We start from the raw sequence: 23,675 nt of genomic DNA, 5'->3' as shown, positions 1-23,675 counted from the left end.
TCTTGTTGGACCTTCTTGATCAACTACTAGTAATCTCTCAAGTGCAGGTGTGTCCTGGATGACCATACCGTGGTCCACCTTTTGTGATGTCTTCCTACCGCACCAGCAACACACATAAATAGTCCGGAGAGTCATGGAGGTGATGTGGAAGGTACTCAACCCATTTATGCCTGAAGACGAAGGTACTCGAGTGCAGTACAGCCATGGAGCAGGCGCTCCATGTCACCCTTTGAGAGGCAGACGGCGACGAGCTAGAGGTGATTCAGTCGTGGTAGAATAAGAGCGGGCGCGTCATTAAGGGGCAGGAAATGGCAGTTCCTAAACTTGGCGACGCGCAGCGTGGGCGCGAGGCAGAGTGCGGACGTTGGCAGCGAACGCATATGCCCATCATCTAAAGTGAGCTCCTCGAGGCTTGGCTCGGTTCTTGCCGTTGGAATGGAACTTGCCCATTCTAAGGCCTTTGGTTGGGCCAAGGTGACTGCCGAGGATCTTGGAGAATGCATCCAAGCTTTTGCGATAGCCATGGCAGAGCTCGTGGGTGTCGATGAGGTCAAGAGGGCTGGAGTTCCATAGGGGGCGCCACCGCTGGGAAAGGAGGGTTGTTCGCGCCCCATATTTGATTGGGAGGAGGGAGATGATGACTCTCAACATATCATCGGGGAGGCTGCTGATTAAGTCTAGGCCTGCTGGAGTCGCTTGCGATTCTAGCTCACCCCGCCTTCGCTTGTTGGTAGCCCCATTCTCCACCTCCGGAGTCTCCTTGTCAGCGGCGCTTTCTGATAGAAATGGGAGTAAGGGAATATTTAGTTAAAACAGGACAATAGAAAAGTGTATTGGTAACTAGAAGTTATTAGGTAGGAATATAGTAAGATAAGGGAATAGCAATTGGTTGCTTAAATACTACACAATTCATTTGACATTGCTGGGTAAGTCAACATATGCAGATAGTTGAAAAGAAAACTTACTTCGAACAAAGTTTGGATGGATGATTTTGTCAGGGAAGTTAGCATATATCTCATGACCAGGCCCTTCTATGTGCAGTGCAATTTTAGTGCCAGCTTTCAGTACATAAAAATTTACAATTTCATTCCAAAAGCCAGTGCCAAAATAGGAGTCACCACGTCATCAAGTCTTACAGTAGCAACAATTGTAAATCCATGGTTTGTGCGCAGTATGACATTCGTGGAGCCTTGATGTATGTAAAGGTAAAAATGGCGCACTACATAATCTGTTGCATAGCGAGGGATGTCCTGCAGAAAATAGTAGGGTTGTTAAAGAAAATATGGTAACATGCAAATATGGGCCCAAATTGAAAGAACTGTATAGCAATTGAAATTGAAGGACAAAAGTCTATAATTAAACAGATAGGGTAAACATGATGTCATGGAAATATGAGAGTAATCGAAAGAACAATACATCATTAATTTTCCTAATATAGAAAGAAGAGGGAAAAAAATCCCCTTTGATGTATATGGTGCACGTGGCACCTTTTATCCAAATGTAGCAATATTTAGAATATGTTCAGGAAAGTAGGCCATGCCAACCGATTTAGGGTGAGATTGAACATACCGCACACGTCCTCAAGTTATCTAGTACGATGATATGGATTCTCTGGCGGTGGTCGCCAAGTCCTGAAGTATCGGTGCACTGTACATTCTATGAATGAAAGAAAACCCTCAAATCAGCTCGAATAAAAATGAATTCACGGCGATTTCAGCCGGGTGATTAAAGGAGGTAGATGAACTTGGATAAGACATGAGATAATATCTCGTTAAATTAGTTACCTTGTCGTCCATGAGAAAGAACCCTCAGTATGGCAGATTCCCCAACCGAGCGGAGTTGGGTCGACCGCGAGCAGCATCAAGAAAGTCGATGGTGATAGGCGGCGACAAGCGGAAGTGGCGAAAATGCGGTGGGCTTCGTCGGCAGCCTGGCAGCGGTGGTAGGCGTCGAGCTACGTGTTTACCACCGCGATAGGCGGTGCCATGGCATAGATGTGAAGGAGCTTGTGCATGTGTGAATGGGGAACGTACCGGAGGGGCCGAGGTGGGTGGTGGGTGGGGTGAGGGTTTTTGTGACGCGGGGATGGTGAGGGTTTTCTTTTTTCTTTTTTGAATTGGGTGGTGATGGTTTTCTGTCCCACAAAGAATTTTGGGGGCGACGGTTTGCTAGAGCGAACCGTGTGTGATTGATGCAGTAAGAAAAATGATAGTCATTGCACACGGTTCCTATTTTGGGAACCGTGTGTGATTGATGTACTACCTCCATCCTGGTTTATTTGTCCCCCGTTGTAATTTTTACCAAAATTTGGCGAAATATTTAACATACTTAGACATAGATAATAAGTGTATACGTACATAAGCATATTTCAACCATAAGTACATAGTTCAACCATCATTAAGCATACTCAAGAATACATAGTTCGATCCATCCCACATCTCATCTCACACGCGGCTGGCACGATCCTGAAGCTTCTCTAGGTACTCGGCGTACGCGCCATGCACCACCCTGCGAGAATACTTCTGTTGGATTTTGGGTTCCGGCAAAATCCTTGAGGTTTGAACACTGGGGTGCGCATGAAGATCTCCCCCCTCTCTAGCTCGCACACTCAATGATCTCACGGCCTAGCTTTGTCGAACTCAAAGAACACGGGACACAAGATTTATACTGGTTCGGGCCACCGTTGTGGTGTAATACCCTACTCCGGTGTGGTGTGGTGGATTGCCTCCTGCGTTGAGGATGAATAGTTACAAGGGAAGAATAACCTCCTGAGGAGAGGTGTTCTTGTGCTTAGTGAACTGGTGTGAGGCTAAGGATGGAGTGGCTCCGATCCAAGATGAGATCGATCCCCCAGCTGTGGTGGTGGCTAGTCCTATTTATAGAGGCCCTGGTCCTCTTCCCAAATATTGAGCAGGAAGGGATCCCACAACGGCCAAATTCGAAGGAAGACAACTAGTACAAGTTATCCTGACGAAAGTAGTCTTCGCCTGCCAAAGTCTCTGGTGGTGATGCCGTCTTGGGCTCCACGGTGACCTCCGTCCTGCTGCCCTGCTGGTCTTGGTCTTGTTGCACCGATATGGAAACCTTTGCGCCTGATGCCTTGGGACTCCTCGCCTGCGGTTGCCTCCTTAGCACCAAAGAGGAAGCGAGGACACTGTGCTTGCTGGTGCCCGCCTAGTGCTCGCCTGATCTTGATCATCATGGCTTACGTTATTGGAACCTCACGAGGTTCGCCTTGCCTTGATCTCTCTGCCCCTCGCGAGCCAGCCTGGTGAGGCCGCCTCTAAGGAGGTCTTGCGTCATCCGCCTCGTGAGGCTTGGCCCCTCACGAGGGTCTTGAATGTTTGCTGGTGAAGATGGGCCGTACGGGGCCGCTGGATGAGCCACACGGTGGGCCGCGGGCAGGTGAGTCTGGGGACCCCCGTTCCCAAAACACCGACAGTAGCCCCCGGGCCGAAGGCTTGCTCGGGCTTGGCTTCGAGGCAAAGCTAAAGGGCAAGTGCGGAGCGCTGCGTGTTGGGGTATGGGGTCCCGGCAAACCCTTAAGGTTCGAGCACTGGGGTGCGCGCGAAGTCTTTCCCTCCAACCGATCTACGCTCTAGCTTGCTAGGATCTCGCGGACGAACTCGACGAACTCACAACACAGATGGACACAGGGTTTATACTAGTTCGGGCCACCGTTGTGGTGTAATACCCTACTCTAGTGTGGTGGTGGTGGATTGCCTCTTGGGATGATGATGAACAATACAAGGGCAGAACGGCCTCCTGAGGTTGAGGCGTTCTTGTGCTCGGCGAGCTTGTGTGTGTGGGGGTGGTCTCTCTCTCTCTAGCTCAGACCAGATCGTCTCCGGCCTCCCCCGCCTACAGTGGTAGCTAGTCCTACTTATAGAGGCCCTGGTCCTCTTCCCAAATATCGAGAGGGAAGGGAGCCAACAATGGCGGGCTAATTTGAAGGGGGACGGCTATTACAAGCTATCCTGACAAAAGTAGTCTTAGCCTACTCAAAGTTCTGGTGGTGACGCTATTCTGGGCTCCACGATGACCTCCATCTTGCAGTCCTTTGTCTTGGTCTTCTTGCACCGAAATGGCAACCCTTGCCTGAGGCCTTGGTACTCCGTGGCTGCGCTTTCCCCCTTTGCACCAAAGAGGAAACAAGGACGCTGTGCGCGCTGGCGCCCGCCTGCTGTCAATCGTCACGGCTCACGTCACGAGAACCTCGTGAGGTTCACCTCACCTTGATATCTCTGCTCCTCGTGAGCCTGCCTAGCTAGGCCACTACAGAGGAGGTCTTGCATCGTCTGCCTCACGAGGCTTGGCCCCTCGCGAGGGTATTGAGTGCTTTGTTAGTGAAGATGGGTCATACGGCCTGCTGGCCCAGCCATGCCGCGGGCCGCGGGCAGGCAAGTCTGGGGACCCCCGTTCCCAGAACGCTGACAGTAGCCCCCGGGCCCAAGGTGCGCGCGGGCTTGGCTTCGCGGCAAAGCCAAGGGTCAAGCTTGAAGCGCCGCGGGCCCCCAAAGCCCGTGGCCTTGGTTGGCGTGTGGCAGTTGACTAGATGTGGGCGTCTCCGTTTCCCCATGCTGTTTCGGTGACTGCATGACTTGACAAGTCCCTATGACATGCAAGGGAAACCATCATTACCTTTGATCGTGGGAGACGCCGGTTGGCCTTCTCTTGCTATAAATGGGGAGGGGGCGGAGCCCCCATTGCCCATCTCTTCCTTGCTTGCTTCCTCCTTCTCACTTCAGTGCTTGCTCCAATGGTGCCCATCAGAAGATTCTCCGCCGAGGAGAAGGGGAAAGCCCCCTGGGATGCCCCGGAGCCGCTCCCACCGAAGAAGAGGTCGATCCATCGACGTGATGAGGCGGCGATGCAGGTGGTGGCGAGGCCTTTGTGCGAGCGGCCTCCACCGGGGTACCCACTACCCCTGTACGCCCAAGCCGTAGGCTCAGGAGGACGAAGTGGCGGGCAGCGTCACCCACACCGCCCCCAGGGTCGCCGCGCCTCGGCGACGCGGGCCGTCCACGCGGCGGACTCCTCGCACGAGCTGGTGCTGTGGACACCGACGCCTCCGAACTCCTGGATCCGCTTCCCACGGTTCTTCTCTGATGTGATGCTGCCGAGGGGGCCTCTCGAGCTCTGGCTGCAGCATGCCGATTGTGGCGCTCTGGCAATCAGAGCGAAGATCGAAGCAGTCGCCGTTGGCAAAATCTTCATGACTCGTGGCTGGGGCGAGATTGCACGGATCTGTCGCGCGAGGGGTGCCCTCGCGATCCACTTTGAGTACGATGGCGCCTCCATGCTTCTCTTCAAGGTCTTCGATGCCGAAGGCCGCCGCCTGGAGTGCTGCTCTGGAGAAGAGCGTGAGGCTGATGCGTGCTCTGCCCGCGACTACTCCAGCAGCAGCAGCCCTTGGGAGTCTAGCAGTTCTCCTGAGCTCTACGAGACTCTGGAGATGAGCGATGACAGCTACGTCCTCTCGAGCTCTCGCCGTGCCCGGGGCAAGGTTGCGGCGTCCGGCCGCCGCCGCCGCTAATCTGGATGGGGTTGGCGCCGGCCTCCCATGGCCCACTGTTGATGATGGCGTCCGCCACAGGAGGATGTAGATATGATCCCCCTTAGCATCAACTTTTGTTTCCTGCGAAGGATCATGAATTACCCCGTGGGGGCATGTAAGGATCTGCAATGCCTTTGTACCTATTTTCCTTGTTATGAAGGTTTGACAAATGTGCGCCCTTTAAGGCTCGGCCTCCCCTTTCTTTCCTCACGATAGCTTGTTGCTCTACGCTGACGGGTCCCGGTCCCAAGGCGGCTACAGCCATCGCTGGTATGCCAGGTCGTGATGCCATGGTCAAGGCCAGGAGGTGTGCGGCCCGAGGTCCAGTAAGAGCCCCTGAGGCACGATGCTCAGGAGGTCCCCCTTAGTGCCCAAGCGGCCATGGCAAGGGAAGAAAGGAAGATGACTTGGCCGCAACGGGGTTGCGGCATGGGGTGAGCGACTATTAGGCCCAAATGTTTTGCTGATCTGAGGGCGAAACTTATCTTGATGACTTCGCGGTGATTCCCAATGTTGCGCTAGGGATGCGTCTCAACTCACGCGACATAGCTAGGCCGGCCCGTGCGAGTTTTCTTTCTCTCGAGCTCCTCTTAATGCTCTACGTCCTCAGGTCCCGGCCCTCGAGCGAGCTCAGCCGCCGCTGGTATGCCAGGTCGCGATGCCGTGGTCAAGGCCAGGGGGTGAGGGCTGGAGAGCCAGTAAGAGCTCCCGAGTCGCGATGCTCAGGAGCCCCCCTTTAACGCGCAAGCGAGTCGCACGAGAGGAAATGAGACTCGCGGTGCCGCCTGCTACCCTTCCTGCGGGGTTCCTATGAACAGGCATAAGGAGAAACATGGTTTGCCGTTACTGCCGCCTGCCTGCCGCTGGTTGGTCCGGATGAAGTGAAGTGAAGGCACTGAGGTCCTGATGAGATGACGTGCGCAGCGCGTGCCGCGAGCCAGAGCTCGACCACTCAGATTTGTCGGTCGTGGCAGGGACGGACCCATGCACCAGCGCCGTGCATGTGTAGGGGCCCCGAGGGGGGTGATGATCGAGCAGGTGATAGAGGTTGGCAGGTTAAGCATGGAGAGAAGAATGCCTGAGATAAACGCAGGAAGGTACATGCCACTGGGTCTGGCCCGAGCGGCGTGGGGATGATGCAGCCCGAGGGGCGCCCCCAGCGAGGTAAACTTAGGAACATAAGCAAAAGGGATACATGCCACAGGGACGGACCCACGTGGCCTGCGAATAGTGCAGCCCAAGGGGCGGTCCTAGATTAAATGAACTTGGAAGATGTCACCTGGGTCTGTAGACGAAGTAGATTGGTGCAGCTGAAGCCACACATCGAAGGAATGAATCCTCATGAGCCACCAGGACCCTGAGCCTCGGGAGGCTCTGGGGGCTCAGGAGGTTCCCTGAAGGCCGCCGCCATCTCCTCCTAAACGGCATGGAACCTAGCCTCCTGAGCCGCCTGGACTTGTCGCACATGGTGCTGATGGGCCGACGCCACGTTCGGCAAGCCGAGGGGCATGCGAACGAAGCTGTGTGGTGGACCCTCACAGCGGCCCGTGCATGATGGCCAGAAGCGTTCCTGAGATGCGGCCCTGTTGAGCCCCGGGATGTCGTTGCTGGCACGCAGCTCAGCACCCTCGCCTGGGTGGTGAGCCACACTCTGTGAGCGGCTGTCGCCATGCATGGTTCTTGCGTCTTGTAGCTCTTGGGTGGTCTTGGTGATGAACTCCTGGGTGGTGGGCATTCCTTGCCCCATGCTCTCCTGAGGAACACGTGCCGCGAAGCATGCTTCCAAGTGGTGCCCAAGCGCCTCCCTCGTGAGATTGGCAAGGTCTGAGGCCCTGCAGAAGAGAGCCCCCGAGCCTTGCCTGAGGAGGGAGCCAGGCGCGCTTTCCTATGTGGTGGAGGGAGGCGCCCCTGGAGCGGGCGCCAATCCTGACGAGGCTCCTGATGCGACGCCATCTTCCCGGGGTCCTGCACGGCGCGGTAGCTTCTTCTTGGGGATGGTCTCCGGAGGGCCTTCACTTCTGCTATCAGGGTTGTCGATTGCCGCGACTTGGAAGGCGCACTCAGGGGAGCACACCACATCCCTTTCTTCACATGGGACCGTGATGACCCTCCCGCTTCCTAGCATCTTGATGACGTTGTAGCTGTGGTGAGTGACTGCCATGAACTTGGCCAGGGCTGGGTACCCGAGGATGGCATTGTACGACAGGCGGATGTGCGCGACGTCGAAGTCGATGAGCTTGGTGCGGTAATTCTTGCGCTCCGCGAAGGTGATAGGCAGGTGGACTTGCCCTATTGGTGTGGTGGATCCGTCAGTCACTCCTGAGAAAGGCTTGGTTGGCTGGAGCTGCTCATAGGGCACTTGGAGGTTGTCGAATGTGTCGGCGGATATGACGTTGAGCCCCGCACCGCCGTCGATGAGAGTCTTGCTGACTTGCACATTGCTGATGACTGGGGAGCACAGCAGAGGGAGTGTGCCAGCGGTGGCTGCACACTTGAGCTGGTCGGCCGAGCTGAAGGTGATGGCGCATTGGGACCACCAGAGCGGGCGCATGGCCTCGAGCTTGGGGAGCACCGTGTTCACCTCGCGAGCGAACTGTTTGAAGATGCACCGAGAGGCTGGGGCCTGAGCACCGCCCAGGATGCAAGCGACTGCGCGCGGCTCCTGGAAGCCCCCAGCCCCCTCGTCCTGGTGGTGGTCGTTGTTCCTCCTTGGCGGCGGTAACGAGGGAAGACCAGCGCTGCCCTGGGGGCGATCATCACGAGGCGGGTCCCTCCAGGCGCCCTCGCGAGATCGGTCCTGCCAGCAGTCCTCACGAGGCCGGTCACGCCACTCCTGGCGTGGGCCACGGTCGTCCCAGCGTCCGCCTCCACGTCCTCCTCCGCGGCCGTAGCTCCGGTCGTCCCAGCGTCCGCCTCCGCGTCCTCCTCCGCGTCCGTAGCCCAGGTCGTTGCGCTCTGGGCGTTGGTCGAAGCATCCTTCACGAATGGCTCTGAGCTCTTGACAGTCGCTGGTGTTGTGGGTGTTCAGGTTGTGGAAGGCGTAGAATGGGCCGCCGTTCTTGGATGACTCAGGCTGATCTCTGCCTCGCTTGGTGTCGGGCTCTGCTGCGAGCACTACTGCCTCCTTACGCTTCACGTACTTGGCCTTGGTCTTCTTTTCCTCCACTCCTGCATCTAGCAGCTCAAGGAGAGATAGGCGCCCCTCCTCAGCTCTTGCGCACCTGGTCGCCAGGTTGAACAGCTCCTGAGATGCACAAAGCTCCTCATGGATTGCCAGCTCTTCCTTCATCTTGACGTTGCGGACACCATCGGAAAACGCGGAGATGATGGCCTCGTCCGTGACCTTGGGGATCTTGAGGCGGGTGCTGTGGAACCGCTGGATGTACTCCTGGAGGGTCTCTCCTGGCTGTTGCTTGATGCGGCGTAGGTCGCCTGCGACTGGTGGGCGGTCACGAGTGCCATGGAAGTTGGCGACGAAGCGGTCGCGGATCTCGTCCTAGGAGGAGATCGAGCCATGTTGCAGGTTCCGGAGCCAGGAGCGGGCACCATCCTTGAGAGCCAAGGGAAACCAGTTCGCCATGACTTTTTCGTCGCCGTTGGCCGCTTCGATGCTCAACTCATAGAGCTGCAGGAAATCTGTGGGGTCAGCGATGCCGTCGTACCGAGGAGGCAGATCTGGCTTGAACTTGCCTGTCCAGGCAACACTGCGTAGCTCACGGGTGAAGGCACGGCAACCTGTCGTGGTTGCCGGGGCCCTCTTTGGGGGCGGAGCTTGGTCTTGGCGAGGTCCACGCTGTGCCATTGCAGGCAGCGCGCGGTCTTCACGAGGTGGAGCGGGGAGCGCTGGTGCAGCTTCTCGTGGCCGCGGGATTTCTTGGCAGCTCCTTTCTTCATGCACAGGCGCCGGGCGCGGCGGATCGCGCCGCGGAGGCGCGCGCCTTGGTGCCAAGGCACCATCTTGGGGTCGAGGGGTGGAGACGCGCCACGAGCCCTGTTGCCCGCGGCCTGCTGAGGGGGAGGCAGAGAGTGAGATGGCGCCAGAGAGCCCCCCACGACATGGACGAGCTCGGCGACGCGGTCGAGCCACTCCTCATAGACGTCGTTGACCGTGTGGTAACGCAAGAGCTCGTTCGCCGCGATGAGTGCAGCCCGCGCCTCCAGGGGAGCGCGGTGTGCGTGAGACGAAGAGCCAGCAGGGGTGAGCGATGGAGTAGCGGTGCGGCCATCCTGCCGCACTGAAGGATGCAGCAAGGACACCTGCTGCTCGTTCCCCATCGGGCCGGTGGCAGCATTGGTGGAGGGGGACGGAGAATGAAGAGGCGGCCCGCCGACAGGAGCTGTCTGGGTGACACAGGCGGCGAGGGCGGCCCGATGCTCAGCTCGAGCGCGGCGAGTGTCCGACATGGAGACGACGGATCAACGGAGCGACGAACCGATGGAAGGGAAGCTACGACGCACCCCTACCTGGCGTGCCAAATGTCGGGGTATGGGGTCCCGGCAAACCCTTAATGTTCAAACAATGGGGTGCGCGCGAAGTCTTTCCCTCCAACCGATCTACGCTCTAGCTTGCTAGGATCTCACGGACGAACTCGATGAACTCACAACATAGATGGACACAGGGTTTATACTGGTTTGGGCCACCGTTGTGGTGTAATACCCTACTCCAGTGTGGTGGTGGTGGATTGCCTCTTGGGATGATGATGAACAATACAAGGGAAGAACGGCCTCCTGAGGTTGAGGCGTTCTTGTGCTCGGCAAGCTTGTGTGTGTGGGTGGTCTCTCTCTCTAGCTTAGATCAGATCATCTCCGGCCTCCCCTCGCCTACTATGGTGGCTAGTCCTATTTATAGAGGCCCTGGTCCTCTTCCCAAATATCGAGCGGGAAGGGAGCCAACAATGGCGGGCTAATTTGAAGGGGACATCTAGTACAAGCTATCCTGACAAAAGTAGTCTTCGCCTGCACAAAGTTCTAGTGGTGACGCTGTTCTGGGCTCCACGATGACCTCCGTCTTGCAGTCCTTGGTCTTGGTCTTGTTGCACCGAAATGACAACCTTTGCCTGAGGCCTTGGTACTCTGCGGCTGCGCTTGCCCCCTTTGCACCAAAGAGGAAACAAGGACGCTATGCGCGCTGACGCCCGCCTGGTGTCGATCGTCACAGCTCACGTCACGAGAACCTCGTGAGGTTCACCTCGCCTTGATATCTCCGCTCCTCGTGAGCCTGCCTAGATAGGCCACTCTAGAGGAAGTATTGCATCGTCCGCCTCGCGAGGCTTGGCCCCTCGCGAGGGTCTTGGGTGCTTTGTTGGTGAAGATGGGCCGTACGGCCTGCTGGCTCAGCCACGCCGCGGGCCGCAAGCAGGCAAGTCTGGGGACCCCCATTCCCAGAACACTGACACCGCGGGCCCCAACAGCCTGCATCCTTGGTCGACGCATGGAGACTGATTGGACATGGGCGTCTCCGCTTCCCCATGCAGCCTTGAAATCCTCCTAGCTAGGCGGCCACGACATCCTACACAGTTACCTCCCCGCTGCTGGCAACGCACTCTCCGACTTCTTTGCTTCCTCGTATCTCTGCCTCCTCTTCCAATCCAACTTGAGCTCTGCCCTAATTGCCATTGTGCCGAACCGGACAGAGAAAGGGAAGAAGCCCCTGCCCTCTGCCAACTCAGCTCCGGCCGTGGAGCCCGCCGTCGGCCGGTTGCGGGTGCTCAACGGGAGGCTATGGACAAGGTCCGTCTTGATCTTGCTACCAGCTTCAACGAATGGGGAGGGACGGTGGCCTGGCCTGTGTCTTGAGCCTCCATTGATAGGACGGCCACCGAGGTCCTGTTCTTCGTCAACGCTCTGTGGGTTGGCTTGGTTCCCTCCTTCTCCGCCTTCATCGATGTCGTGCTTTCTCATTACCAGATCCATGTACTGCACCTTGATCCCCAATCTGTTACCCTTCTCGCCGTCTTCGCCTTTGTCTGCGAGGCCATGGTGGGCATTGCCCCTTCTATGGCCCTCTTGCTCCATTTCTTCTCGCTGCACCTGACCAACCCCCGGCAGTGCTTTGGGTGCGTGAGCTTCTAGGCCGTGGTGGCGCCGGCCGGCTTGGGGATTGATTTTGATCTCCCGCAGTCCATGTGCGAGTTTCGAATGCGGTGGGTGTATGTCGATGTCGGAGTACTCAGTCCCCTGCTCTCGCTTCCGTCGTTGCCCGCCGTCCCTAGCTCCGACTGGGGTCACGAGGAGCTCGCGGGCTCCTGTCTCGCCTTCGTCTGGATCCGGCTGAGGAGGCTGAAGGATCTCGATGTGACTACGCCCAAGGTGATGAAGGAGTCCTCCGACGCCGCACTTTCCCACTCCAATGCCATTCCCAGCCGATGTGGGCCCTGACCAGCGACCAGGATCACATGAGGCTTTAGGCGTCGGGGCTTACGGCCCAGGCACGAAAGACGGTCCTCAAGGTCCTGGCCGGTGACCGCTCGCTGGGTGACTTGCCGCCAGTGGGTTGTTGCTTGTACGACAGCTCGAACAGGGTGGAGTTCGCGGGGTAGATGCCCTCCTTCGATGAGTGGGGGCTGCGCCTAGTTGGCCTTGTGGGGCCTCGTGAGAATCCCATTGTCGTGGTTCCTCTTCCTGCTACTGGCACCGAGCTCGCCCCAGGGGTGGACACAGGGGGGCAAACACCGTTGGAGGCCGAAGGCATGGGCGCCGAGGTGTCGATGCTGCCTGGGGCTCCCGAGGCGTCATCCTCGGGAACCCGTGATTCCTGCCCTGGGGCGGCAACTAAGGAGGTGGCGTAGTGCGCTGTTCCTGAGGCCGAAGCTCCTGAGGCCTTGGCAGGTCGTCGCGAGGTGGAGCCCGATGGCTCTCCTCAACATGGCGCTCCTGAGGCCGTTTCCTTGGGTGCCTCGCCAGTCGTGCACCATGCTGGTCGTCACGTGCAACGCTTGGGCTGGTTTTGCATGGACTTCGCGGCACTCCGAAAGAGGAAGGGGTCTCCGAGCTATAGCAGGGGCGCTGTCCGGCCGTTGAAACATAGGAAGTACATCTCCGTAGATGCGTAAGTACCTTATCTCTGAAATTCCTCAAGTGCCGCTTCCCTTCCTAACGGTGGTTCTCCAGGATTCCTACCGCCAAGGCCATGAAGCCCCTAGTGACGCAACCTCCTCCTGCCTCGAGTCTTCCGCAGGCCCTGAGCGTCCCAAGCCGGCACACCGCCCCCGTCACAGGGTCGGCCAGAGAGATAGGTGCGTCGGCTTGGCGCCTTGAGCCCGCGCTCCTGTCGTCTCTTCTTTGTGGCCTCGTCGGGGGTGTGACGAGCGTGCCAAGGTGTCCTCCTCTGGTTATGGACAGCGATCGAATGGCTTTGGTCTTGGTCCCTTCTTCGAGCGGCGAGCCTCATCCCAACCGGGCTTCTGCTGAAGCCCAGTTGGCGTCCGAAGGGGCACCACCGCAGCCCCCTGCAGGAATGGGGCGAGCCGCTTCGGGCCCTGTCGACAGCCCCTGCTGTGGATGACGGAGCCGGCTGCATGCTCAAAGCTGCGCACGAAAGGAGCATCATCCGCCACGAGCTCTTCCGGGAGGCGATGGGCGCGATGCACCAGCTTGGCAGGGAGCTCGCGGATGTAGACGTGTGCCTCGAGGCCGAGGGTCTTCGGCTAGTGGAGGAGTGGCATAAGCTGAAGGTGGCCATCAACCTTGGGCGCTACCAACGCGAGCTTGATAATGCAAAGGCCGAGGCATCTCTTGTGACCTCGTGCGAAGCTTGCGCCCGCGCTTTGGAAGAAGCTCGGGAAGCTGATCGACGCCGTGAGATCGCAGAGAAGCGCGCATGGGAGCTCCAAGCCTGGAGTGCCTCCCTGGAGCAGCAAGTGGAGGCACGCAAGGCCATCTTAGTGTCGATGAGGGGGACACCTGTCGAGGAGGAAGAGATCCTGAGGCGCGAGGAGGCGCTGGCACTTGGAGCCGCGGAGCGCAGCCTTGAGCTCGAGTGGTTGGAGACGAGGGAGCACTAGGTTGCCCAAGCTGAGGACGTTGTTGGCGCGTGTCAGGCCAAGGCCCAGGAGGAAGTCGATCGCTGAGCGGCCGAGGCTCGCACGGATCTTGTGGGCAGGTACGACCTGAAGTTGAAGCTTGTGGAAGCCGAGGCTGTGGGCAGGACCAAGGCCCTCAGGTCAAGGCTGGACGAAGCCGAACATCGTGAGAAAGTCGCTGTAGCCACCCTGTCTTCAGTGCAAGCCAAGCTAGCTTCCGCACATGTCGAGCTGTCTTCTTTTTAGCAGCGGGCCGCCGGCGCCGAATCTTCCACGCAGCGGGGCAGGGAGGAAGCGCTCCGGCAGCGGACGTTGGAGCGCGAGCACGCCCCCATGCTCCAAAATCTCAGGACCATAGCCAACGTGGTGCTGGGCGCCGTCTGTAACGAGAATGCGCCTCATACCCACTCAGACGACTATGCCAGTCACCTCCTTTTCTTCACCAACGTGGTGACATGCTTGGAGAATCGGTCTGAGAGGGCTCGCGCGTTTGTCGAGGAGAGAAGCCGCAGCCTGCTCAAGCGTGCGTTCTCTCGTGTCTTCAACCATCTTCAGAACACCTACCCCAATTTCAAATTCTACGCCTCCATTGCTCCAGTGTCCCAGGTCATCTGGGATGACCTGGAACACTGGGTTGAGGACAATGTGGACGCCCTGGTCAGGGCCTTCACCTCCGAGGATGACGGGGTGGTGGTCGCTGGAGATGGAGGCGACATGGTAGATGATGGCGAGGGTGGTGCCGGCAATGGCGACGACGATGCCGGTGACGATAACGAAGATGTCGGCGGTGGTGACGACGATGCCAGCGATGCATCTGAGGGCAACCCGGAGGATGCGGTGAGCAACATGTCCGATTGAACGCGCGCTTCTTTGTCGCTAACCCTGCATATGAAAGCTCGGGCATGACCCTGAAGGTTGTAAGAGCATTTTGGGAGGGGATGCCCCTCATGTAAACAGATTATTGCTTTTGTTCTTTAGGCTAGGCTAAAGATGTGTTTCCATAAATCCACGAGTCCCGCCATAAACCCACTGCTGCATTTTACCTTTATCCGGGCCAGTTCCAGACCGGGCCATGAGGTCTTGAGTTCCGGAGGAGCCTGTCAATCCGCCTGAGGGGGCCTCGTGAGAAGCGAGCGTTTAGCCATGGAAGGACACGTGCGTAGCACCGCATGCCGTGCCCAGCCCTCGTTCGCTAGGAGCTCTTGAGGGAGGGACAGTAGCAGGGGTGAACTCTGAACTAGGGCAAGGAGCCAAATCGCAAGAAATCGCACGAACGAGAAAAGACACCCCCCGCGCTTGTCAATGAAAATCCAGCTTCAACTTAAATCCAAAGACAGAAAACAAGGCTACAAAAAGAGACATGAAAGCAAATGACCGTGTCCGGCACCTAGTCTAGTCTTCTTGTCTTCTCACCAGCGTGGAGCTAAGTGTTGCCACTAGTCGTGGGAGGGAGCCCTTGAGGCCCAAGGGCGGCACTCCTGAGATTCCGGGGCGTGTACAACCCCACTCATTATTACATGAGAGTGTCACGAGCGGAGATCTTCACAGGCGCGAGCCTTACTTCATATCAACAGACAAGGGCCCCGCCTTGCGCCACCCTCGACCACCACTGGGGGCGACCGGTAACCAGGACGACCAGGGGGCAAAGGGGATGCCAGCGGCGCCCCCGATGACCACGGGTCCTCTGCCAGGGGAAGGCTCGCCGGCACCTCGCCAGCAGAGGGCCTACCTTCGGGGATGTCTTGCTCTGTGCGATGTGGGGAGGGGCCTTGCTCCTGGCTCCTCCTTGGAAACCCCCGGTGCGCTCCCCCTGGCGGAAGGGGGGCCGCCGAGCTGGGGCCGCCGTCCGCCACCGCGACCTGATCCTCCTGCCACCCATGGTTAGCGTAAGCTTGTTCCTAAGAGATTAGTGGTACCCTATAGCTGTTGTTGTTGGCATGGTTGGTGAGGCTTCCGAGAGGCTCCTGGAAAGCCCCAGTTTCTAGTGCCCCCTCCTCCTAGCTCGGCTCGAGGAACAAGCTGGGGTCATCTTCCAGCGCGTACTCCTGGTCCATCATGCGGGGTACGTAGGCCTCCGAGGCCGCCGCCTCAAAGACCTCGCCGTAGTGCCCCACGCTCCATGTCGCCCGGCCTAGCGCACCAACCAGAGGTTGGTAAGGCGGCACCTTACCGGGGCCGTAGGCGGCGACGCTCGTACCTGCGCTGGTTGGAGGCGGTGGGGGTGCAATTGGGCGTCTGATGCCGTTGGCCTCGCCAGTGTCGATGGAGCCCAGAGGCATACCCTGGGGCGCGCGGGTGCGACGAGGCTCGCCATGCGTTCTGGCCGTGGCCTGAGGTGTGAGCAGGGAGCAGAAGGGAGGCACTCCTGAGGCTGCGGTGTCCAGTAGCTCGGCGACGCTCTCCAGCAGTGCATCCCGGCCGCTCTCCATCAACCGGGATCGCAGCAGCTCACGGGACACCGTAAGCGCGACCCTCACGTTTGCTTGTTCCCGTCGGGTGTGCGGCGCCGTGGCCGCAGCATGGCTTGAAGCCCTTGCAGCTGCCTGTACTTGGCGTGGAGTAAGGGTGGATGGCGCTTGACCGCGCCGCCCGCGCCCAGCAGCACTCGGCGGGGCGCGTGCTGCCTGGGGCACAGGGTTAAGGTCTTCTTGGGCAGGCGGGGCCGCCTGGGTCGGCCAGGCTCCCCACCGGTCGGTGTTGGTCCTTGGGTCGCCGGACATTGGAGCTACGCAGTGCCGGTGGATTGACTGGCGATAGGAAGACTACGGCACACCCCTACCTAGCGCGCCAAATGTCGGATTTCGGGCTCCGGCAAAACCCTTGAGGTTTGAACACTGGGGTGCACACGAAGATCTCCCCCCTCTCTAGCTCACACACTCAACGATCTCACGCCTAGCTTTGTCGAACTCAAAGAACACGAGACACATGATTAATCTTGGTTCAGGCCACCATTGTGGTGTAATACCCTACTCCAGTGTGGTGTGGTGGATTACCTCTTGGGCGGAGGATGAATAGTTAGTGAACTGGTGTGAGGCTAAGGATGGAGTGGCTCCGATCCAAGATGAGATCGATCCCCCAGCTGTGGTGGTGGCTAGTCCTATGTATAGAGGCCCTGGTCTTCTTCCCAAATATTGAGTGGGAAGGTATCCCACAACAGCCAAATTCGAAGGAAGACAACTATTACAAGTTATCCTAACGAAAGTAGTCTTCGCCTGCCAAAGGCTCTGGTGGTGACGCTGTCTTGGGCTCCACGGTGACCTTCGTCCTGCTGTCCTGCAGGTCTTGGTCTTGTTGCACCGATATGCAAACCTTTCCCTGATGCCTTGGGACTCCTCGCATGTGCTTGCTTCCTAAGCACCAAAGAGGAAGCGAGGATACTGCACTCGCTGGCGCCCGCCTGGTCTTGATCATCATGGCTTATGTGATTGGAACCTCGCGAGGTTCGCCTTGCCTTGATCTCTCCGCCACTCACGAGCCAGCCTGGTGAGGCCGCCCCTGAGGAGGTCTTGCGTCGTCCGCCTCACGAGGTTTGGCCCCTCACGAGGGTCTTGAATGTTTGCTGGTGAAGATGGGCCGTACGGGGCCGTTGGAGGAGCCACGCGGCGTGCCGCGGGTAGGTGAGTCTGGGGACCCCCGTTCCCAGAACGCCGACAACTTCTGCTTGAAGGAGCCAATGGCCCGTCCTCTTGCATGCGCAAGAGCACTTATATATGCATCATGAATCTTGTGATTGCAAAATGGGCATCCATAGCCGTCGTTCCAGGTCCTAATAAGCCTGTTATGCATTCCCGCATAAAGCTCCCTCAGGATTCGCCTCTTGTACCTCCTCTAGGCATCTTCATCCTCGCTGTCCACATCGTCAGACAGCACCTATACATATAGTAAAACAAATTTGGCATCAGATCACTGATTACATGCCGTGATGTAGGATTATGAATTTATGACTATTTATTTATACATATTCAGGGATTATGGTTTGATATTTAAGCACATTCGTCTATGTACAGACCAATCTTGAAGAAAATAATGGCACAAACATATGTAGGTCATTCAAAATCAATTGTCAAGTCCTGGCTAGGAATTATTAGTGTTGGGGATATTACTACTGGAGGTAAACCAGCCTTGGGTAGCCGGGTTGACTCTTTGAAGATTAGAAGCCCATGAAGATGTAAAGATGCTAGTGCTTTATGGAGGGCACAAAGGCGAGTTGTAGTATGTAAATGTAAACCGGCCCAATCATGTAACTTGTATAGTAAGATAGAAAGAGAGAGGCCGAACCGGATACGTTTATAAACCGGCTTCGGGACTCTGTAGCCCGACGGGCGTCAACCTATGTATATAAAGGGACGACCCGACCGTGGTTTAGAGACAGACAACAACAACTCGAAAGCCAAACAAAGCGGATTCGCTCCGTGGCCTTCGAAACCCTAGCAATACCAATCACAACTAGACGTAGGCTTTTACCTTCATCGAAGGGGCCGAACTAGTATAAACTCCCGTGTCCCCTTGTCCGGTTTAACACCTTTAAGCTAACCCGTTGCGATGGCTCCACAACTAAGTCCTTTCACGAGGACATCTGCCGTGACAAACCCACGACAGTTGGCACCCATCGTGGGGCTATCGCACGATGGTTTTGAGTTCTTGAAGGGCAGCTTCGAGGGACTTAAGGGATACGCTACGGGTCGGATAACGAAGAGTCGCCGCGGCAAGCTCTACATCGACAATGCAGGATGGGGTCCCGAAGCCGATTCAATCAAATACGGGTACCGGGTCCCCTTTGGTGGGATTCACGTCTTCATCGGCAAGATCGGTGAACCAGCCCCCGAGCCAGACATCTGCACCGACATCATTGAAACGGCTCGGCGTGCAAGTCCTTCGCCGGTTCAGCCCAAGGCAAGGCATGTTTTCATAGGTGTCGTCCATGGATCAGGGCACGAGGACGGACCGGTGTCCGAAGGAGAAACCGTAGTCTGCTCTAATGACGAGTCTTCTGGAGAAACCGAATCGCTTTAACAGTTGCAGGACGGCCGGATTGAGGGAGGATACGAGGGCAACAGTATTCCGGATTCCCCCGGTCTGCCAAACCGGGCCACCATCTTCATGGCCGGCACACAATCGGTGCCTCATTCATCTACCGCCGCAGCAATGCTCTCCGGTTCAACGACGGCCACACCAGCAGGGGCAGGAAGCTCGGCGCCACCTCTGGCCCAAGTATTATCTAATTTGTTCCACGCTCTGGCAACATCGATGACCGCGGAGGTAGACACAGCAGCCAGGGATCAGCACGATGCGGAGATCGCAAAGGTGAAAGATCAGATAGCCCGGGACTAGGCGGACCTGGCAGCAGAGAACGTCAGGATGGCTACGGAGCGGGCCGAGTTGGAAGCACAGGCTTACCGGATTAGACTGGATCAGAATGCTTCAGAGGAAGTTATGAGAAGAAGGTACCGATCACGTCTCCCGTTGGTTTATGAGCCACAGAATCTTTTCAACACACCAGGCATAGGAGCTGGTAACCAACCCACACTAAACCACGCGGGGGTGGCGGGAGCAGGAGCGCCGGTTCAACCGCGCACGACGGACCTGCCTCGCCAGAACAACATTGTACCATCAACGCCGCCCGGGCATTATTCCAACCCGTTGGACAACATTGTGGCCGCTGCATCACGCCTGGCGGCCCTCCCAACCAACGGCGAGTCACCAGTGGTAGTGGAAGCACATCGGGCCAGGGATCTCCTTCAGACGGCGCTAAATCAACAACAAGCATATTCACATAGCCGTGAGAGGATTCACTCCACTCCCCGCCCAAGCCGGAGTTATAGCAGACATGTGGAAGACGAACCGGCCGTGTCCCGTAGTGCACGCTGCCGAAATTCTCCATGAGGGAACAACCCGGCTGGGGGAGGTGCTAATGCACAAGATGTTGTGGATCATGGCCGCGCATGTCGAGAGGCCGAGTTGACAGCTAGACACGAGGCATGACAACATACTCCGGTTCACCCCACTGCCTCCGTGGAGCTAGGGGCGATGTTCAGTTCCTTAGGGGTACCGTGTTTATCTCCTGCTTTGCGTAATGTGCGACTACCCAAGGATTTCAAGGGACCTCGTAATGTACCGAATTATACCACTGATTTGCAGCCAGAGGCGTGGGTGGAGAGCTATGAGATGGCAATGGAGATGTTAGATGTGGACGAGGCGGTGTGTGCTAAATATTTCACCATGATGTTGGAAGGAACCGCTCGCACTTGGTTGAAGAGCTTGCCAACCAACTCTATTGGATCATGAGCCGAATTGAAGCACCGGTTTATCCAGAACTTCAAGGATACGTGTAAGCAGCCGATGTCAATTGTAGATCTGGTTGCTTGTGTCCAAGAGGAAGGGGAGTCCATGACCCATTGGGTCAAACGGGTCTTGGCGATTTTGCATTTGTCAGATCGTATCAACGCAGACACCACGGTGTTAACGTTAGAGGGTAATTGCGGTTTCAAACCGTTGAAACAGAAGTTGGGAAGGCTCAAACGTCATTGCAACGACATGTCAACACTCATGGCTGCTTTGGTTAAATACGCCGATTCAGATAATATCAAGGATCCAGATTCATAGGAGGACAAACCGGAGAAGGGTAAGAAGACCGGCAATGCCAAAGGCCAACAACACAATCCGGCAGGCCATGGAAACGCTGGTAAGCACAAGGCCTACAGTGGTTTGGACTTTGTCGCAAATACCAACGCGTAGGAGAATGGCCAGCGCCGTAAAGGCAAGCAGCCCCAGAGGGGTGGAGGTCCAGGCAACAATTTGGAGCATTTGTTAAATCATCCCTGTCCAAAGAATGGATCAAAGGAGAAACCGGCATCACATCTCTGGAAAGATTGTTATATCATGCGGGATTTCAAGAATTCCAATATGTTCCAGTATGACAACGACCCGCCCGACGGTTCAGGAGGAGGTTTCCACGGGCCGGGTTACGGAGGCGGTGGTTCTGGTTCAGGGTTTCCAGGCAATCAAACCGGACACGTCAATCAAGGACACCAAGGCAACCAGGGAGGTTACAACCATCAGGGGAATCAGCAGCAGCAGTAGCAGTCGGGTTATCAGAGCAATCCCAAACAGCTGAACAGCGGGCAATATCATGTCTTCACTACTAGTTTGTGCAAATGTTATCAGAAGCTTCATAAAAGGGTAGTCAACTCTGTTGAGCCGGCAGTACCTCAGTATTTACGCTGGTCGGAGCAACCTATTTTGGGGAGCAGAGAGGATCACCCACCCCGGGTTGATAACCCAGGTCATTTGGCCTTGGTGGTAGCCCCTCAGGTTGGGGGATACAAGTTCACTAAAGTGCTCATGGATGGGGGAAGTAGTATCAATATTTTGTATTATGATAAATTCCGCCGTATGGGGCTGACAGATAAGGATCATAAACCGTCGAATATGATATTTCATGGTGTGCTGCCTGGTAAGTCTGCATATCCTATTGGTAAGATAGCTTTGGAGGTAGCTTTTGGAGATGACTACGATTCAAGATCAGAAACAGTGACATTTGAGGTGGTGAAGATCAAAAGTCCGTACCACACTCTGTTTGGGCGGCCGGTTTATGCTAAGTTTATGGCAAGGACATGTTATGTTTACCTGCAGCTTAAAATGCCAGGTCATAAGGGGACTATCACAGTACATGGAAGTAGAAAGATTGCTTTGGAGTGCGAAGAAGGCGATGCGGCTTATGCTGAGTCGGTTTGTGCTACGGAGGAGTTAACATTCTATAAGGAGCAAGTTCATCCGGCAGACATGACCTCCTTAAAAAAGCCAACCACGGAACATGATCCAGCATTGAAGTTCAAATCAGCTACAGACACTAAGATGGTTGACTTTGTCCCTAGCGATTCATCCAAATAGTTCAGCATCAGCGCTAACCTGGACCCCAAATAGGAAAGCGCGCTCATCGAGTTCATCCATGAGAATCGGGACATCTTTGCATGGAAACCTTCTGACATGCCAGGTGTACCGAGAGAACTCGCTGAGCACACACTCAACATTGATCCGAAATTCAAACCGGTCCGACAGTTCCTCCGCCGCTTCAACGAGGAAAGGCACAAGGCTATAGGTGAAGAGGTCGCCCGTTTGTTGGCTGCTGGGTTTATTGTTGAAGTTTTTCATCCAGAGTGGTTAGCCAATCGGGTGCTGGTTCTTAAGAAAAACGGCACTTGGTGCATGTGTGTGGACTGCACAGATTTAAACCAATCTGGGGCCTAATGTTGGGGATATTACTACTGGCCGGTTTGTTCTTGGTGTAGAAGGGACTCAGGCCGGTTTGACTACAGACCAGTTCCGATTCATTCAGAATCTTCTTTACACCTTCAGTAACTTCTTCCTCGGATAATTGGATGTTGTAGTGGCGTTGAGGATCGTCAACCTCACCGGTATATTCGCACATTAAACCAGGACGCCGGCTTAGCGGCAAGATACTCCAGGATATCCAACAACGTACAAAATCCACACCTGTTAAACCGTTTGCCATAAAGGCCCGGAGCTTGGCGATTTGAGGAGCATATTTTACCCTTTCTGAGGAGTTCAGGCGTTGTGGCATTGGGTGAGTATTGGATAATCTATGATATCGGAAGCCGGGGAGGGGATTCTCATCTTCAGGCGAAGTGTCTCTGCAATAGAACCATGTTTGGTTCCATTCCTTTGGGTGGCTATGGTGTTTGGCATGAGGAAATTCCACTTCTTTCCGCTTTTGAATTGAAACACCACCAAGCTCTGTATTCGGGCCATTCACAAACTCTGTGCGCCGGTTTAAGTGAAAGAAATCCCGGAACAATTCTGTAGTTGGTTCTTCCTGTAAATAGGCTTCATAGAAGACTTGGAAATTGCATAAGTTGGAGACTGAATTGGGACCAATATCTTATGGATGCAGTTGGAAGCTGGCAAGCACATCTCGATAAAATTTTGACCCTGGACAAAGATTACCACTTCGCCTTGTCTTGGGGTTGGAGGATTCTCAGTTCCTGGGGCTCGCCATTTGATCTCAGTTTTCTTAGGCAGAGAGCCGATGCTAACCATCTCATCCAGTTGAGCCTCAGTAACCCGGGAACGAGCCCAGTTGCAGGCAGTGAATTGTTTGGCCATTGCAAAGCGAACAAACTAAAAATGAAAGGCTGGTTTATAAATTATGCATGATCATACACAAGAGATAAGGGAGTAAGAAGCGTACTGATATAATAAATGGTACAACCCGGAGACTAGTATAATGAGAAAGAAGGTAATGCTAGCGCAAGATTGATCAGACACTGTTAAACCGGAGCGTAATTATGAAGGTAACATGCTCTTCCGGTTTATCAGAGGGCTAATGGCATAGACTATTTATCCAATGTCAAATCGCTTATATTGGTGCGAGGAGAAACAGATCTCACAGTGATGTATAAAACTTTCGGATCTAGAGATAAGATAGAAAAGCAAAAATAATTGGATCTTGAAGGGGTGCAGAACTAAAGCAATTTTTGACAAACAGATCAGTTGTTTGCGCATAAAGATTTGTGATGATCATGGTAGGTAAGCTACGGTAAGAGATGTATCAAGCACGAAGTTTCCATTTATTAAAGGAAGAACATGGAAGAATAGCACTGATGAACTTCGGAAGAACTGCGAGGAATATCGAAACCCTAGAACATATCTATGGTGGAAAAAGCAGAGAACTTACCGGTGCTAGTGAGGAAGCGGAAGAGCGCCGCAGTTCTCTGGTGCATTCATGGCGATGCGATGCAGCGGCCAAGGTCGGAGCAGAAATGACAGTCGACAGTGGCGGCGGAGTTCCAGAGGCTAAGCGGCGCGAGGAAGACGATGCGAAGAGGCACGGGGGAAATGGTGAAAATGACCCCTCGGTCCTATTTATAAGGCGAAGTGAAAAAATGGCAAGTGCGGGAATTGAGGAGTCCAAAAACTGGATAAGTTAATAAAGGTGTCGCCTCAATAACTGGATATATATTAAATGAAGGAAATCTCCGATATCAACGGATGGATGACGTCAGGACGGTTTATCGTAATTTTGAAGTATGACGTCACGGCGGTTTACAAGATCAAAAACGAAGACAAGAGAGAAGATT

This window comes from Triticum dicoccoides, chromosome 7A, assembly GCF_002162155.2.
Source record: "Triticum dicoccoides isolate Atlit2015 ecotype Zavitan chromosome 7A, WEW_v2.0, whole genome shotgun sequence".
NCBI classification, from domain to species: Eukaryota; Viridiplantae; Streptophyta; class Magnoliopsida; order Poales; family Poaceae; genus Triticum; species Triticum dicoccoides.
This window is presented reverse-complemented; position numbering follows the sequence as displayed.